Below are 2,314 nucleotides of genomic sequence, written 5' to 3' on the forward strand. Positions count from 1 at the left end.
TCAAGGTGATATTGATGTTGAGATTGAATCGTTTACCAGAAATGATCAAGATGAGAATATTATATCAAATGATTCATATATTAGAAATGATCATAATGAGGGTATTTGGATCAATCCAACCGTCCGTGTTGTTAAGAGACATGTAGAACATATTCCAACCAAGAAAAGAAAGAGAACTTAGTGAAAAAGGTACAGGTCAAATGATTTTAATTGTTTTCTTTATTACAGGTAAAATGACTTTTATGATTTTAATTGTTTTTACATTTGTCATCTGATTTTAATTGTTTTCTTTATTACAGGTAAAATGGCTATTATGAAGTCAATCATTCGTGCAAGAGACAAGGGTGTAAAATTTGAAGTACATTGGAGTGCTGAAGACCAACTAATTTTTTTTCATCAGGCTTGTGTCTCAATAGAGGATGGGTATCTACCTAAAGTTACTTTTGTAGTGGTCCAAAAGAGACATCACACCCGTCTCTTTCCTGTCAACCCCAAAGAGACCGATAGAAGTGGAAATATTATGCCAGGTTTTTTCAATATATTTCTCAACGCAGCTGGTATATATTATCATTTGAATTTATCACTTTTTGCTGATTTTGTTGTTCTAAATTGTCAAAGGAACCGTGGTAGACACCAGCATTTGTCACCCTAAGGAATTTGATTTTTACCTTAACAGCCATGCAGGAATTCAGGTAATATTAGCTATGTCATTTAACTTTATGCCATTGTTTACTATTTGTTGCTCAATCGCCTTTTGACAGTTCTGTGTTATTTGCGTTTGGACGTGTTCTTTTTGCAGGGGACTAGTCGACCAACGCATTATCATGTGCTGTATGATGAAAATAAATTCACTGCAGACCAGCTACAGAGTTTGACCAATAACTTGTCCATTCAGTTATGCGAGGTGTACTCGATCTGTCTCAATAGGTTTGTTACTCGATTCCCTTTGCTTGTTTTTGTTTTAGGCTATACAAAACTTTAGTTTAACAAAAATGTTATCTTGTATGCAGTTCCTCCTGCCTATTATGCACACTTGCTATTATTCATCATGGGTGGATGGGCGTTATTTTGTTTAGTATTGGTTAGAACTACTAGACAGCTTTTGGATACAGTGGTCACTGGGTGTTGGTTGCTATGGATCTTTCGAGACTAATAGTGTATATTGTTGTTGTACTTTTACTAAATCATGAATATGTTGTTGTATATTGTTGATCAAAGAATCATATATTAATGTTGTATATATGAAGGATTAATGTTGTATATAAATGGATTCATGTTGTATATATCAATGGATTAATGGTGTATAACATTGGATTAAAGGATGAATTCAATATGAATTTTACACTTTTGCAGCATGCGAACAGGTTACCAATTAAATATCCACTGTTTTTCAAACAAATTTTTTTAAAATAACTAACACTTTAGAGGGCGCTTTTTCCTGAAAGCGCCCTCTAAACACTTTACATTGACAACTTTAGAGGGCGCTTTTTCCTGAAAGCGCCCTCTAAACACTTTACATTGACAACTTTAGAGGGCGCTTTTTCCTGAAAGCGCCCTCTAAACACTTTACATTGACAACTTTAGAGGGCGCTTTTTCCAGAAAGCGCCCTCTAAGGTGTCCCTTTATGGACCACTCTAGAGGGCGCTTTTTTCTGAAAGCGCACTATAATGTGGCCACTTTAGACAGCGATTTCTCCAGGAAAACAAAGCGCTGTCTTTACCTATGCCAGCGCCACTTTAGAGGGCGCTTAAAAGCGCTGTTATAGGCCAAAATAAGCGCCCTCTTTTCCCTTATTTGGCGTAGTGTACTCAATTGAAGCTATATAATCGTTCCTTCACCTTCAGATTCATCCAATCACAATTGTAGCGGTAAATTTTTTCAAAGAGTCGTCAGCATGTTTTTATTATTTCCAAAGAAAAAGGAAAAAGAACGAAGAAAACCCGTAAAAGTTTTAAAACAAAACTAATAAAAGCAAAGATAAGGGTCTGAGATTAGTTATGCAAAGAGAAGGTATTATCACCCTAAACATCTATAGTACTTTATAGAAACCTTTTTGAGAATCTATGCATTTGGCTTAAAAATGATGTTGTTTGCAAAAGATTGGGGAGATGAGAAGAGAAATGTTTTTTTAATTTTTTAATTTTTGTGTTTTCCAAGACTTCCTGAGTCTCATTACTATGTACCAACAAAATGCAATGGAGGATTAAAACTTCGAAGTTCGTAGTCAATGGAAAGACATTTTGTCATTTAAAGGAGAATACTCAACTAGTCACCCACAAGTATGAGAACTTTGCATCACCATGAGAAAGGCTC

At 35.1% G+C, this 2,314-nt stretch overlaps 1 long non-coding RNA gene across 1 annotated transcript; it reads left to right on the top strand.

The window, feature by feature from the left end:
* Window positions 1-787: 787 nt before the first annotated feature.
* LOC127121166 (uncharacterized) lies at window positions 788-1,344 on the top strand. Its single transcript, XR_007803336.1, has 2 exons — window positions 788-927; window positions 1,011-1,344. It is a non-coding gene; the product is annotated as an uncharacterized LOC127121166 (long non-coding RNA).
* The last annotated feature ends 970 nt before the right edge of the window (window positions 1,345-2,314 follow it).

Source organism: Lathyrus oleraceus, chromosome 2, assembly GCF_024323335.1.
Source record: "Lathyrus oleraceus cultivar Zhongwan6 chromosome 2, CAAS_Psat_ZW6_1.0, whole genome shotgun sequence".
Taxonomy (NCBI): domain Eukaryota; kingdom Viridiplantae; phylum Streptophyta; class Magnoliopsida; order Fabales; family Fabaceae; genus Lathyrus; species Lathyrus oleraceus.